Source organism: Pongo abelii, chromosome 6 (genome assembly GCF_028885655.2).
Source record: "Pongo abelii isolate AG06213 chromosome 6, NHGRI_mPonAbe1-v2.0_pri, whole genome shotgun sequence".
In the NCBI taxonomy this organism is placed as follows: Eukaryota; Metazoa; Chordata; class Mammalia; order Primates; family Hominidae; genus Pongo; species Pongo abelii.
The window spans coordinates 69,254,018-69,270,232 of record NC_071991.2 but is presented as its reverse complement, the minus strand read 5'-3'; the positions used below and the strand labels follow the sequence as shown (position 1 = coordinate 69,270,232).

The 16,215-nt window shown below is 36.7% G+C and overlaps 1 protein-coding gene across 21 annotated transcripts in view; it reads right to left on the bottom strand.

The window, feature by feature from the left end:
* Window positions 1–16,215, bottom strand: part of LOC129060378 (protein PPP5D1-like) — a 272,742-nt gene that overhangs the window by 133,220 nt on the left and 123,307 nt on the right. For 3 of the 21 annotated variants that reach the window (XR_008527045.2, XR_008527051.2, XR_008527046.2), the window contains one exon: window positions 9,129–9,348. The exons of the other annotated variants lie outside the window; for them this stretch is intronic. The gene's annotated coding sequence lies outside the window, so the exon portion shown is untranslated. Of the gene's footprint in view, window positions 1–9,128; window positions 9,349–16,215 lie in introns of those variants that run through there. 21 annotated transcript variants of the gene reach the window in all.

Sequence of the window (16,215 nt, the reverse complement as noted above, 5' to 3'; positions counted from 1 at the left end):
ATTGGTGCTGTCAGCTGCCATCTTATTGACTTGTGGAAAAAACCTTTCTGAAATTGAAGCCAAAGAGAAGCAGGGAGAGATAAGAGATAAAGTTCTAACGACAATGTTTAGATTTCTGAATCCAGCTATGTCCATTTGCAAAGGTCAATAAATTCTTTGATATGGCTTAAATTAGTTTGATTTGGATTTGTGTCACTTGCAACAGAAAGTGACTGGAAAATAGCATTTCATTCTGAAAGCAACAGTTCCATCTGATCCCTGGCAAATCCACACAGATGTCTCATAAGCACAACATCTTAAAAAATAAACTTGTTTTCCTCTCCCATATTCCATGTCACCAAAAAACAAACAAAAAACAAAAAACACTCCCACTGACATTTTGCTTACATAAGTACTGCCACACATTCACCTGAAAATGCTTGAACCCATCCTCTCCTCTGTTCTTCCACTCTTGCTGCTTAATATATAATCTCAATATTTTTTTGGCTAACCTATTGTAATAATCTTTTCCTAATTGCTCTCCCCTACCTCCAGTTTTTCCCACTTCCAACTGTATTTCAGTTGTTGCCAGAGTGGAATTTCTAAAGTGTACATTTAAACGGGTGACACCCACATAAACAATTTCAATAGCCCGTTACTGCCTAAAAGATAACGTTCTAATTACATAGTATATCCATAGCTCCTTTAGAGCTTGGCTTCAGACTCCACACTTCTAACCCAGTCTCCCGCCACTACTACCCTGCGAATAATCTGTGTTCCATCCATAACAAATTATCTCTGTTCCTTGGACACACTAGTCGTTTGCCTATAATGTTTCTCCTTTACCTGGAATGACCTTGTCAACATTTGGCTCTATCAGAAAATTATGTGCCTTCTGAGACTCAGTTGAGTTTGCTTCCTTCTAGTAGATTTGTTTAAGGTTCTATATTATCTAAAAATCCTCAGTCCTTCTACTTTAGAAGCTTAGCATTCTATTTGTACCCTTTTTCTTAAATTCACTTGGAAAATCAGTGAGGTATGTCACAAGGGAACGGGAAGTAGTAACGTGTCCAAGAACTTTGCTGCAAAGAGGCAATGTTTATTATCTATTGTTCTGGAAGCCAAGGCAAATGCAAAAATTTAAATCTTTTGATCCTGTACTATTTGGCTGGCTCAATATATCCATGGATTACATACTTGTTCTATAACAGAAGCCCTAAATATGCACTGGCATTTGCTGAAATCTTAGAGGACACTCCATGTTGTTTAGGACCTGCCCCCTTCAGCATAACTTCTTTCCTAGGGCCCAACTGGTAACTTTGTTACAAAAAAAAATTAGGGATTTTCCTGTGTTTTCACAAGCGTCTTGTTTTGGGCATTTCCTCAAGGTCTCTGGCATGGATACCTTTTGCTGGCTGTCTCCACTTCAAGCTACTTTGTAGAATTTACCTCTTGTAGCCAACCCACTGGAACTCTCTCCTTGTACATTTCCCCACTTCTTATTACTGACCAGAGCCTCCTTTTAAGTCTGGTTAACAAGAAATATGGATGTTAGCTTAGCCATGAGCACACTTTTAAAGGCCCAACAGTGATCATGAAATCTAGCCAGATTTTTTTTTTTTTTTCAGTTACTTAGCACTTCTTCCTAAGTCTTGTGTTTTAGCCTCTAAATGGAAGGAAACAAAAGTTCCTGTTTATTTCTCTAAAGTGCCTGCCTGCAACACTGATTTGTTCATTTTGAACCAGAGAATAGCCGAAGCCAGCAAAAGTGAGACTTATTCATTTAAAATGGTTATTTCGGTCCATCTCAGCAGCCTGGCTCCTTGAGGCTTTCCAAGGCAACAATACCCGGGTAAGGGTGGTTTATCATTCACTCCTTGATCGTATGATGCTAAATGCTGGATTTTCAGTCATAGGTGTGCTAAGAAACCCTCAATGCCCAGGCAAGACGTGCTGAATGTATTCTGTGCATTCTGGTAAATACATTAAGGTAATAATTACTTCCACATTTCCCCTTTTAAACACACATTTTTTACTCAGGGCCAGTTTGCCCTTACATACACCCAATGCATTTCAGATTTCTCTGTAATTTAAAGAGAAAGCATTGCTGAGGTGAGCCAAATTTATATATGAGCTCTTTGTGTAAGCTATTTCAGAGCTACAAAGGCTATGTCCCTATGCTTATATACAGTTTGTTTCCTCATAATGGCTTTCTGCCATCAATTGGAATACCTTTCTTACAGTACCCCAGATCCCAATATGAAAAGCATTTACTTATTTTTTTATTTTTTTTTTAAAGAAAGAGTTCTTATGTATGTTTCTAAAACAGGAGGGCTGGTTTGCATTTTTGAGATCCTCGATCTGAACATAATAAAAAAGGTGATATGTTGGGGGGAAAATAGTGACTTGTAATGCCAGTGGAAAGAATGGGCTCATTTTCTTGCTTTGGAAGCAAGGTGGGGAGCATATATAATTTTTATTTTACTGTACGGAAACTGAAGACAAAAAGTATTATTACATGTCTCTATGAAACAAAGCAAATGTAATAAAACATATACATTTGTAATATTATTTAAAAAAGAATTCACTTCTGTTATATGCATTTCTTCCTTATGCATACAATATATGTATATATTTTTGTTTTATAATACTTCGAAATCTTCACTATCAATTATCATTTATACAACTCTGTTCAGTATTGATAATGTCTTTTCAAAACGACAATTGTTCATCTCCAAGTATTTTTGTTTTATTAACATTTGAGACTGACTTTAATAATTTTTTCATCACAGGTTTTCAATATAGAACTGTTTCTTAGTTTCAACTGCTCCTTCTAATTATATTTGATTTGAGAACGTTTGAGACTTGATTTTTGGAAGTGGGTTTCTTTGTGCATCGTTTTTACATTTTTTCTAAAACAGCCAACAGTTTATAGATGTATTGGGAAGCCACCAGTTTTTACTGCGTTTCTTACTTTTATCCATACTTTCTATTTAAATACTAATTTAAAATAGCTCAAAATTCTGTCTGTGGTTTTGGAGACATTAAAACTTAAGTGCATCTTGTGAATCAAATACATGTCTCTGCAGAGACAATCAAAAAGAAAAAGCAATTGAAAACTCAAGTACAATGTTGTTATGTTTTATTATAAAGAGTATTTAAAAAGCCAGATATTGTGGTGCCAGATACATTACTTTAATGGTTAACTTCTTGGCATCTCGTCAAAAGGTAGAACTTGTATCTGGAAAAACTTGATGAGAAAAAAATGTCATAGCTATAATTTTACTGCCTCAGACTACACAAAATTGTCTGTTCAAGTTTTACCTGCGTAACTCCGTGAGCAGTCCTGTGTTCAGCGCCATCCATGGAGGTTTGTGGAGGAAGTTGTCCAGGAACACATAAAACAGTCATTTCGATGTTTCCTTAGATTCTTTGCGTAAGTTCAAAATTAAAAATTGCTTTTGACTACCTTAACATGAATTAAATTCAAACCTAGACTTAATTGACCTATTCTCCAAATGAGAAGTCTGAAATTCCGTGAATTCTCAGGAAAATATCTGTATTATCTTTATTTGCAGCTTTTGGATGAGTAAATCAAAAGACTCAGGAATTATATTTTATAGTATACATTTCTTTAATCACATTTATTCCTATTTTAATTAAGATATTCATATCTGACTTCCCAGTAGGCAGAGAGACAATCAGAAGAACAGGGACAGTATCTTTGTATCTTTAGTATCAAAAGCAATGCAACTTGTAAATGTGAAAAATTCAAATGACCTCTGTAAAACAGGCCAATGCCACATAGCAGTAGGGACGTGTCATCAGTGAAAACATTTATGCCTGACATTCAATGGATGCCCGTTCTCTTTCTTTCCCTGATTAGTTAGTGGTCTATTCTCTGTAAATTACTCAAAAGTATTTGTCTTCCTGTGTAATTTGCCTTAGTTAATCCTTCATACAGCAATGTAAAAAAGGTTTTACCCAGGGAATGAGGAGAAAGAGGAGAGGAAGCTACTAAATGTTGAGCATTTACTTTCTGTCTTTGAGATAGGCCACAGTGCCTCACTTGGATTGATGCTTCCAGTTGTTTCTAGTCCCATAGCTTTTCTCTGGAAGACAGTGTAGTCAAGTGGCTAAATGCTTTGGCCCTGGAACCATGTTGAAAGTGTTCAAATGCCAGGGTTTTAAAGTCTTGTGCACTTGGGAAAATGATGAGCCCTCTCTGAGCTTTAATTTTCCCTGGAAAACTTGAATAAATGTTAACCTACATCATCAGGTAGTACAGACGATCAAATAAGATTGATGCAAGTAAAATGTTTATCTTAGACTCTGGCACATGGTAAGATTTGTTACATTATTCCCCAAGTGTTAAAGATGAGGCTGAAGGTAAGGAGCAGAGGGAAAATGCATTAATGGCATACTAACACCATTTGCTAACTTTCTGATAACAGGAAAATGTTGATAACATTTAATATGGGTCCATCCTTATCTTACCACTTCTTCTTGCAAGCCAACTGTCTAAGTTGCCAGCTCTACTAAACTCAGAGCAAAGTGGGCAATCTGAGCTGCCAGAGAGGGTGGCAAGCTACAGAATGGTAAATGTCTGTTAGTACAATGGCTTCTTATGCTGTTAAAACTGCAGCATAAGGATTGGGCAGATGAGCATGTGGCTTAGTGTCCCAAGTGAGACCATATCTGTTACACCAGTTGCTCTTCATCACAATTAAGGATGGAGAAGGGCCGAGTTTGGTGGCTCATACCTGTAATCCCAGCACTTTGGGAGGCCGAGGTGGGAGGATCACCTGAGGTCAGGAGTTCAAGACCAGCCATGACCAACATGGAAAACCCCGTCTCTACTAAAAATACAAAAAAAAAAAAAAAAATTAGCCGGGCATGGTGGCACATTCCTGTAACATTCCTGTAATCCCAGCTACTTAGGAGGCTGAGGCAGGAGAATCGCTTGAACCTGGGAGGCGGAGGTTGCAGTGAGCCGAGATTGCACCACTGCACTCCAGCCTGGGTGACACAGCAAGACTCAGTCTCAAAAAAAAAAAAAAAAAAAAAAAAAAAAAAAAAAAAAAAAAAAATTAAGGATGGAGAAAATTGAAATTTGGAAAATGTGAGCAGTTTACATGAATTCACAAAATGTTTGAAAAGGTGAGTCTTGTCCATGTTTTCTATAAAAGGGAAATACAATAGCTGTTAATTACTTGCTCATTATTTTAAAGGCATTGCCAAAGAAAGATAAGTAGCTGCATATATATTTACTGAGTTGTTTTCTTCAAAAAAGAATGTATAATTCAAAAGACTGATGCCAGTATAATATAAAAGTGACTGTTAATGTAAAAAAAAATCCACAATATTTTCTTGAGCAATTGGCATAACATATCACTTCCATGTGAGTGAAGTGAAGATTAAGAGGGAACTTATCAGTGTCATATCCCTGGTTCAAAATGACAAGTCTATGTACAGGTTTATTCTGGCCTGTGTCTCTTGTTCTTGTGTCAATCTTTGTTCTCCACCTACATTTTAAGTTCTTTAAATATAGGGGCCATGACTTACCCTTCTGCTAAGAACAGTTATTATCAAATTAAGTATACGTGAACAAATAATGTTTAGTAAGCCATAACTATGTCTCATGAAGAATTAGAAGCTTGGGAAATCAGTCCAAATGGAAGCATGAATTCATGAATACTTAGTTGAACTCAGGATTTGAGAATCTTACTGGTTCATAGGAAGCTAGAGGCAGAGTACAAAGGCTGATGACTTCAAAATCAAAGTCTTGAGGAGATAGTCAGGCAATCCACCCTAGGATGTTGTCAACCCAAAGGGACTAGATCGTTGAGAGAGAAAGAGAGAGAGAAGTCTAAAGCAGTGAGTGGCAAACAAATTAGTAAGAAAAAAACAATGAATCCCATCAAAAAGTGGGCTAAGGACATGAATAGAAAATTCTCAAAAGAAGATATACAAATGGCCAACAAACATACGGAAAAATGCTCAACATCACTAATGATCATGGAAATACAAATTAAAACTACAATGCAATACCACCTTACTCCTGCAAGGATAGCCATAATCAAAGAATCAAAAAACAGTAGATGTTGGCATGGATGCGGCAATCAGGGAACACTTCTACACTGCTGGTGGGAATGTAAACTAGTACAGCCACTATGGAAAACAGTGTGGAGATTCCTTAAAGAACTAAAAGTAGAACTACCATTTGATACAGCAATCTCACTATTGGGTATCTACCCAGAGGAAAAGAGGTCATTATTCGAAAAAGATAGTTGTACATGCAAGTTTATAGCAGCACAATTCACAATTGCAAAATAGTGGAACCCAAATGTCCATCAATCAATGAGTGGATAAAGAAACTCCAGTGTGTGTATATATATGATGAAATACTACTCAGCCATAAAAAGGAATGAATTAACAGCATTTGCAATGACCTAGATGAGATTACAGACTATTATTCTAAGTGAAGTAACTCAGGAATGGAAAACCAAACATCGTATGTTCTCAACGATATGTGAGAACTAAGCTATGAGGACGCAAAGGCATAAGAATTATACAGTGGACTTTGGGGACTTGAGGGGAAGAGTGGGAGGGGAGCCAGGGACAAAAGACAATAAATGTGGTGCAGTATATACTGCTCGGTTGATGGGTGTACCAGGTACTCACAAATCTCCACTAAAGAAGGTACTCATGTAACCAAATACTACCTGTACCCGAATAACTTATGGAAAAATAAAATTTTAAAAATAAATAAGTAAATAAAGCAGTGAGTGGGAAAATAATCTGAATTAAGTAGATGAACTAAAGAGAGTTAACTGTAGCAATCTTTTTTTCCAGGGAAAGGGCAAGACAGGGAGTGGTGGTGGTGGTTTTAACCTGGGACAAGCAGAGGAAAGCAGTCATTAAAGAGGTCAAGTCTCTGTGAGTCACTATGGTTATTTATTGTGAAGACACAGTCTCTTAACTTCTCAGTTTCCACCAAGCAGTCACGCTGAGTGATAAATGAGTCAATCAGATAATATATTATAAATTTTTTTTATTAATATGGAAAAAAGATCATAAAGAATATAATTAAAGAAGGATACAATATGATCTATCAGAGACAGATTTGTGTGTATGCATATATGTGCAATGTATACTTGAAAGAGGAATTGAGAGTTTACACACTGAATTATTGGAAGAATTTACTGATGGGTGCTGGTAATATTGTTGTTTACTCTTTCCTTTTTGGTGTGTAACTTTTCTACAATTTTTGTTTTGTAAATGTGTTTTACTTTTGTAATGAGAAAATATACATTTATACTTGAAGAATAACTCTACAAAGTAAATAGCTACTCTGTCATATTATTACCACCATAAGAATAGGTTATAATGGAGCAAAAATATGCATGAGAATCATATAGTCCTTCATTGGACAGTACACCAAGGCACACTACACTTTTCTGATTTCTTACACAGATATATCACTGATTGTCCAAAGTCCCTTAGAATATTTTATCTCTTGTCTCCCCATCACATTTCTTAGCTTTGGCTGTTTCTTTGCCTTTTTCCCAGCCAGTGTTTCTAAAACTAATGCAGAATGAGAACATAATGACATTGGTTCTATAAAGAAATTGTTCTCCAGCCTGGTCAACATGGTGAAACCCCGTGTCTACTAAAAATACAAAAAATTAGCTGGGTGTGGTGGTGGGTGCCTGTAATCCCAGCTACTCGGGAGGCTGAGGCAGGAGAATTACTTGAACCCAAGAGGCAGAGGTTGCAGTGAGCCGAGATTGTGCCATCGCACTCCGGCCTGGGCGACAGAGCAAGACTCCGTCTCGAGAAAAAAAAAAAAAATGTTCTTCACCTGCAGAGATGCTACTGAGGCATTGTCAGCAACACATGCACTTAGAGTTATGTGTTTGCAAATGTAGATGGTGGTGTTGAGTCACCCATACTCTGTCTCTTGATCCCCTTTTGATCAGCAGCAAACATTTGTAAGGCAGCTGGCTGGAATCATGGTTGCAAGCTGCATGAACATAACACTAGCTTTGGTCATATGTAGGAAACTAAACGGATAAATATCATACCCTTGGCATTATTAACACTGTATTCTCCACAACTGCTAAATTGCACGCCACTATGTATATTTGAACTGAGAGCAAATTTACTGTGACATCTTAGACTAATTTTAGTTCACTGTTGTTGAGAAACACAAATCAGAATTTTTATGAGTATCGTGTCCCTAGTGGGTGGGTGGACTAGAACAGTGGTTTAGAAGAAAGAGACCTGACTTCTAGACTTAAGTAAATCATCCTTCAGATAAGTAATTTTCACTGGCCTTAATCTTCGTATCTGCAAAACAAGGAATTTGAGTAGTTCATTGTTTCCAAACTTATTCAGTGTTAGTAAGTTCACAAAGTACTGCCTGATGTGACAGTTTCCTGTTCCTGTACATTGCTATTTAGCAGGAATGGAGCCTATAAACTACAATTTTAGTAAATACTCCAAGTAACTGATATGATAAGAAAAATTGGATAACACTGGATGAAGTGTTGTTTGACCTCCCCACCCTAACCGTAAAAAGTCAGTAGCATAGGAGGTGGTCATCATCACGTTATTGTTAACACATTCCTATATGAATGGCTACAGTGAGAGATTTGCCTATTGCAACAACAACAAACAAATCTAAGAGATCATTTCCTTTAAGGACACATTGTTTTGCTTTTACGGTATAACTAAATGGCCAAATATAGATTCACTCACACATACTGTGCACTGAAACCAACGGAGCGAACATGAGTCCTTAGAATAAAGGCCTGTGACATCAAGCATTCAGCTGTTAACCAGAGGGAAATCAGTTGTACTTTTCTACCTTGTAGTCTTATCTGTAGTTACAGAATTCCTTTGCAACATTTACTATTGTAAGATGTAGAACATGGTGAAATGTTGTAGAAATCACGGAAGTGTAGGCTTGAGATGATGCCAGCTTTGATAAGTGTAGGCCCTATTAAAGAAATGAATCACATAAAGCAGAATATAGCACACACACACACATAGACACACACCTTTGCTCATACTCAAACATTCACATACAGAAACATACTTATGCTCCCCAAAATAAGAACACATGCACCCCTTTTCCGAACACATGCTGTGCCAAACTTTCAACTCTGGATTGAGTTTTTCCTTGATTAAACACATGAAACTGAAACTATCCAAATAAACTCTTTTGGCAGTTATTGAAAGTCTTTTGAAGTAAACCAGAATGCTTCTACAGTCAATGTTTCCATACTGAATCAGTCCCTGTCACAGTGATATTATGTTTATTTTTATGCTGGAATGTAGATTTCTTCTTTCTTTGCACCAGCTCTGCAAAGATAAAAATAAGAGGTAATGAAGCAGAATGCTATGGGTTTGAGGACCTCTTCCCTGGAGAATGTGTAGGCTCTAATTCTTTTTACAATCTCTTTATAATAAGATTGGCCTGCTACTTCATAGTAGTAATTGCAGCCTTCTTCTATTCGTCAGAAAGAGAAACTATTTTCTCGCCTCTGTGAATCAGTAATCCTTCTTAATACTTAGTGATTCCCTCAGTCCTCTTATGTTTCCAAAGCCATGTTGTCTGTTGGAGCTTGTCATCTGTGACAGGAATTGACTGGGAGGGACCCATGTGGGAAATTCTAAAGGTACTTTTGAAAATTTCCCCAAAAGCTTGCTTGTTTTTTTCAGAGCCCTTTACTGATCAGAAGAAAAAAAAAAATTGATAAACCAAACTTAAAACTTGAGTACAAGTATGACAAAATTAAACATATCCAAAAGTGAACTCATAATTTTCTACACTCCCCATAAAGCCACTTCCTTCCTCTAAAAATCCCTGTTTTGGATAATGGCATCGAGCTAAGTGTTAAAGCCATAAACCAGAGTCATCCTTCTCTGCTAGACAAATCCAGTTATTCATCACACGCTGGCAATTCTAAATTCAAAATATCTCTTATTTCTCATCTGTCTGTTCACTCCCCACTCGTGAGGCCTCAAAGTAGGATTTCATTGATTCTAGCCTGTTCATCTCCCTGCCATTAGTCTTTGCTTACCTAAAGTCCTGATTTCGCTGCCAACTAAAGTAGGAATCTGATTTTGTCTTTAACAAATTCTTGAATAAGACGAGAAACAAATGCTTTTTTCTTATGATTGTCAGCTCCTTTATAACCCAGCCTCAGTCTCACATCTCAGACTCATATGTTATTATTTCCTTTAGCCTTTATCGACTTTCTTTTAGCCACACTGACTTTCTTACCATTCCCTAATCATGTCTCGTTATTTGTCTATCTTTGCGTGGAATATCTCCCAAGAGATGGAATTCTATTACCTCTCACACCACAACACTCCTGTTCTAGTCTAAAAAACTCCATTCAACCTTTAATCTTCTCATGTCACCTTCCCTATGAGGCATCCTCAATTTCCTCACAGAGCACTGCATTCCTAATCTATTAATAAAGTACAAATCATATTATGGATGGTGCAGTGGGTTGAATGGTGGCCTCCCTAAAAGGTACATCACATCATAATCCTTGAACCTCTAAATGTGACCTTATTTGGGAAAAGGCTCTTTGCAGATATAATTAAGAATCTGAGGATGAGATCATCCTGGATTGTATGTGCGGGCTTTAAATCCAATACAAGTGAACCAATAAGAGACACACAGAGCAGAGCCACACAGGGAAAACAGGAGACCATGTAAAGAGGGAGGCAGAGATTGGATTGACCAAAACCCAAGAAACTCTGGAGCCACATGGAAGAGGCAAGGCAGGATTGCCCCATTAGAGCCTTTGGGAAGAGTAAACCCTGTAGACACCTTGACTTCAGACTGCTGGCCTCCAAACTGTGAAAGGTTAACCTTCCATTACTTAAATCCACCGAGTTTGTGGGAAGTTGTTATGGCAGCCCTAGGAAACAAATGTAGGTAGCTATTTATACATTCACTCCTAACTACATCTTAAAATTCTGCAGGGCAGATGTCACACATTGTTTTTAAATTAATAGACTTTATTTCTTGAGCAGTTTTGGCTTTACAGAAAAATTGAGCTCCAAGTACAGAGCATTCCCATGTACCCCTTCCCATTTCCCTTATTATGAACAGCTTGCATTAGTGATGTACAGCTGTTACAGTTAATGAGCCAACAGTGATACGTTATTCTTGACTGAAGTCCATAGTTTACATTAAGGTTCACTCTTTGTATTGTATATTCTGTGAGTCTAGGCAAATGTTAATGACACGGAACCACCATTACAGTATCATACAGAATAGTTTCACTGCCCTAAAAATCCTATGTTCCACCTATTTATTCTTCCCTTCTCCCAAACCTTGGAAACCGCTGATCTTTTTTACTGTCTCCACCTGCCTTTTCCAGAAAGCCACATAGTTGGAATCATACAGTATGTAGCATGTTCAGATTGACTTGTTACCTTATCAGCGTTTAAGTTTTCTTCATGTCCCTTGTTCGTTTGATAGCTCATTTTTTAAAAATCACTGAATAATCTTCCATTGTATAAGAGGCCATAGATTTGTATTTCACCTTTGTAGCCTTACCACATCGCTCAGAGTATTACACACATGTTCATTAAATTAATAGACACACAAGTAGATACATATACATGGATGAATGATTGAATAAACAGAGAATGAGATTTAATGACTTATTGAATATAAAGTGAAAGCATGAAATCCTTTAAAATGACTAAAGTGACTATATTATTTTCTTGCTGTCACTGAAAGCACGCAATGGATGTCACTCAGGATTTCTAGGTTCATTCTGGGTTCTGGCTTGCATTGAACTGGTTTGTGTTAGATCCCAAGGCCAAAGGAATAAACTGAACTGAAAAAGTCAGTATACCTAAATGACTCCTGGCCACATAAGAAATCACCTTAAACTGCTAGGAAGTGTATAATTCATCTTCACAGATTCACAGTACTTTCAGTTTCATTACTGTTGAGTTTTGTTATCAATTTTAAAAACAGTTAAAAGGTAAAAAACATGTAATACTTATGAAGCTTCTTCAGGGCACAATTTCAGGCTGAATAATATCATTTCTCTGTCCTATAGGTGAATGGCTGAGATCAGAGGATTTGCTTCAATTACCCTTTTATCTCACCCTCTTTTTTGTTGAAAAGATTAACTTTCAGTAGCACTTAATATTTATGAATCAAATTATACAAAATAGAGAATTCAAAATAATTTTGAGTGGTCTTATGGGAAAAGCAAAAAGATTGGTCCTGAGATGATAATTGTTGAAGTTGAGTAACAGAGATAAGAGGGTTTGTTTTATTATATTCTCTACATTTGTATATGTTTGAATTTCTCCATAGTTAAAAAAGCTCATTTTATAAAATAATGATGAAAAGAATGTCAACATATTTTGTTGTTATTGTTATTGTCATTGTTGTTGAGACAGAGTCTTGCTCAATCACTCAGGCTGGAGTGCAGTGGTCCGATCTCAGCTCACCGCAACCTCCGCCTCCCAGGTTCAAGCAATTCTAGTGCCTCAGCCCCCCAAATAGCTGGAATTACAGGCGCCACACTACCATGCCTGGCTACTTTTTGTATTTTTAGTAGAGATGAGGTTTCACCATGTTGGCCAGGCTGGTCTCGAACTCCTGGCTGCAAGTGATCTACCCATCTCGGCCTCCCAAAGTGCTGGGATTGCAGGTGTGAGCCACCGCACCCAGCCAACATATTTTTAAATAACTATGTTATAAATGTAAACTGAAAGTTGTTTTAATCTCATGTCAAATCAGAATTTTTGATATCCCTAAAAGACCTAATACCCTAAAAATCTGTGTGAATTAAGCAACTTCAGATCTTTACATTGCCTAAGTTGCTTCTCTCTCGCTCTGCCTCCATATATATATAATTATGTAATTATATTATATTATACATATCTGTCTTCACAGATATATCTCCACATATATTACTACAAAAAGTTAATATATTACTATTAAAAAGTTAGTATAAAATATATACTGTAAGAAAGTTGCAAGAGAAAATATTTGAATAGTCTCATAAAGCTTTCAGCATGTAATATGATTTCAGCTGCATTTTTTCGTGGTGACTTCAGAGAAGATACATGAAACATTATCTGATATGCAACCTCATCATAAATAATTTCATTTATACTCAAATTATTGGTATATCACAAATAGGAAGGATTCCCCTTCCCCCACTTTTGGCAATCCTTAAATAAACTGCAAATTCTTGTCACCATCTGGCTGGCAATGGACACAGGCAGATTAATCATTTCCTTTTTGAATAATGAAAAAAGTTCCCTTCAAAATGCCCCCAAAATATTGGATAGGAAAGAAAAACATGAAAGTTTTATTTATAATTTCAAATGGTTTGCAACACATGAAACCCTGCAACAGAAACTTGCTTTGCTCAAGCTGGCATTACATAGTTTGATTTCTTATTAATAAACATATTTATTATGCCTACAAGAAATGTCATTTATTAAAAGAATGATACAAAAAATTGAACTTTTGGTTTTCAGAAAGCACAGATTGCTCAAACACAGCATCTTAGTTCCCCAGGAGGCTCCACTCAGTGCCTCCCAACACCTTTCACTTCAGTCTCCTGCTTTTTCATTCTTCTCTTCCTCACTGTTTAAAATAAAAATTTGTAACACATTTATCATTGTTGGTAAAGTAAATCATTGAAACCTGAGTTGCCGCCACCTTGCTGTTGAACATGGAAAAGAGCTGAAATCCCTTTGAAATAACCTGTATCACTTGCTTGATATTTTTTTCCTGCCCGTAGTAATGTTACTTTGGTTTTGTTGTTTTGAAGCTTTTTGATTTTTTTGCTACACACTTTGATGTTTGACTAATAGAAAAATATTTCCTTATTTTCTTAGTCATTACTATGCCAAGTGATTCATTTCTTCTCTGCCTTTTTTTTTGTAGCCTCAGGCATTCTTAGTGGTGCCACTAAATTTATCTTGCAGATGTTAAAAAAGAATCCCCACTAGAATCCTAGTATGTAGACTTTTATAGTGTTATGAAACATGCCTATTTTTAAATATTTAATTAATATTTTAATGTGGCATAAATAACAGCATCTCTGAAGCCATTGCCATTCCCAGGAGTCAGGGGAGGCTACACAGAAGACTGTCCTGTTACAATAATTTTCTAATGATTTGGATTATAGTCATTGCTTCCTTTTTCTGGTGTTATAATAATTTGACCCCTGACCCATACCAACTTCCTAGTCATCTATTCAGTTTTTATTTATTTCTTCAATAAATATCTCTTGACCACTACTTTTTTGCCATGCACTGAGTTAAACATTATTAACCATTAGTTTAATACATTGTTAATACATTCAAGTAGCTCACACATCCTGAGGCCTGTCTTTGTTCAAAGAGTGTTTACAGACAAGAAAAATGGGAGTAACAATGTCCTTCTGTGACATAAGCATAATTGAAAAAAAAAGTAAAAGTATAAAAAAGAGAGCTTTGGAAAGAAAAGAAGGTTCTGAAACATTTTAGATTGGGAGCAAATATTTGGATTTGAACACCAGGCTTTCTAGCTTTTGACAAAATTCAAAATCCTTTTACATTAAAATCCCTCAACAAAGTAGGTAGAGAAGAACTTTACCTCAACATTAAAAAGGTCATGTATTAAATATATATATATGTGTGTGTGTATATATATACACACACACATGCATACATATATCCCACAGCTGATATCATGCTCAGTGGTGAAAAACTGAAAGATTTTCCTATGAGAAATAAGGCATGACTGCCCCATTCTCCACCACTTCTATTCAACAGAGTCCTGGAAGTCCTCGATATAACAATTAGGCAAAAAAGAAATAAAAGTCATCCAAATTGAAAAGGAAAAAGCAAAATTATCTCTGTTTGCAGATGACATGACCTTATACATTGAAAATGTTAAAGACTCCAAAAAAAAAAACCTGTTAGAATTAAGAAATGCAGCAAAGTTGTTGATTCAAAATCAACATACAAGTATCAGTTGCATTTCCGCACACTAAACTGTTCAAAAACGAAGTTGAGAAAGCAATCCTGGTCAGGCACGGTGGCTCACACCTGTAATCCCAGCACTTTGGGAGGCCGAGGCGGGTGGATCACAAGGTCAGGAGATCAATACCATCCTGGCTAACACGGTGAAACCCCGTCTCTACTAAAAAAATACAAAAAATTAGCCAGGCGTGGTGGCGGGTGCCTGTAGTCCCAGCTGCTTGGGAGGCTGAGGCAGGAGAATGGCATGAACCCGGGAGGTGGAGCTTGCAGTGAGCCGAGATCCAAGATTGAACCACTGCACTCCAGCCTGGGTGACAAGGCAAGACTCTGTCTCAAAAAAAAAAAAAAAAAAAAAAAAAAAACAAGAAAGCAATCCTATTTACAATACCCTCAAAAAGAATGCAAATTTAGGAACAAACTTAACAAAGGACGTGAAAGTCCTTGTACTCTTGAAACTAGAAAATATTGATGAAAAAATTAAAACACAAATAAATGGAAAGATGGCTGGGCACGGTGGCTCACACCTGTAATCTCAGCACTTTAGGAGGCTGAGGTGGGTAGATCACCTGAGGTCAGGAGTTCGAGACCAGCCTGGTCAACATGGTCAAACCCTGTCTCTATTAAAAAAAAAACCAATTAGCTGGACTTGGTGGTGGGCACCTATAATCCCAGCTACTTGGGAGGCTGAGATAGGAGAATCACTTGAACCTGGGAGGCAGAGGTTGCATTGAGCTGAGATCACGCCATCGCACTCCAGCCTGGGCAACAGAGCGAGACTCTTTCTCAAAATAAATAAATAAATAAAATAAAAATAAATGGAAAGACATCCCGTGTTCATGAATTGGAAGAATAAATATTGTTAAAAGTGCTCATACCATCTAAAGCAATCTACACATTTAAGGCAATCTCCATCAAAATCCCATTGACATTTTTTACAGAAAAAGAAAAAACAATCCTAAAATCCAAATGAAACTATAAAAGACTCCAAATAGCCAAAGCAAACTTGAGAAAGAATAAAGCTGGGGGTATCACATGTCCTGATTTCAAAATATGTTACAAAGCAACTGTAATCAAAATAGTGTGGTACTAGTATAAGGAAAAACATGTAGACCAATGGAACAGAATAAAGAGTTTGAAAATAAACACAATATGGCCAACTGATCTTCAACAAGGGTATCAAGAATACACAATGAGAAAAGG